The sequence below is a fragment of the Trichechus manatus genome, unplaced genomic scaffold, assembly GCF_000243295.1.
Source record: "Trichechus manatus latirostris isolate Lorelei unplaced genomic scaffold, TriManLat1.0 scaffold00133, whole genome shotgun sequence".
Taxonomy (NCBI): domain Eukaryota; kingdom Metazoa; phylum Chordata; class Mammalia; order Sirenia; family Trichechidae; genus Trichechus; species Trichechus manatus.
This window is the reverse complement of record NW_004444069.1, coordinates 7598494-7599221: the sequence shown is the minus strand read 5'-3', so window position 1 is coordinate 7599221 and position 728 is coordinate 7598494.

Genomic DNA, 728 nt, shown 5'->3' with positions numbered 1-728 from the left:
ATTAAAAAGACAGGAAAGAAAGAAAAGACCAAAATGGATGTCAAAAGAGACTCTGAAACTTGCTCTTGAATGTCAGGTAGCTAAAGCAAAAGGAAGAAATGATGAAGTAAAAGCTGAACAGAAGATTTCAAAGGGTGACTCAAGAAGACAAAGGAAAGTATTATAATAGCATGTGCAAAGACCTGGAGATAGAAGACCAAAAGGGAAGAACACTCTTGACATTGCTCAAGCTGAAAGAACTGAGGAAAAAATTCAAGCCTTCAGCTGCAATACTGAAGAATTCTATGGGGGGAAATATTAAACAGCGCAGGAAGCATCAAAAGAAGACGGAAGGAATACACAGAGTCACTCTACCAAAAAGAATTGGTCGATGTTCAGTCATTTCAGGAGGTAACATATGATCAGGAACCGATGATACTGAAGGAAGAAGTCCAAGCTTCACTGAAGGCACTGGTGAAAAACAAGGCTCCAGGAATTGATGGAATACAAATTGAGATGTTTCAACAAACTGATGGAGCGCTGGAAATACTCACTTGTCTATGCCAGGAAATTTGGAAGACAGCTACCAGGCTAACCAACTGGAAGAGATCCATATTTGTGCCTATTCCCAAGAAAGGTGATCCAACAGAATGAGGAAATTATCAAACAATATCATTAATATCACACGCAAGTAAAATTTTGCTGAAGATCATTCAAAAGCAGCTGCAGCAGTACATCGACAGGGAACT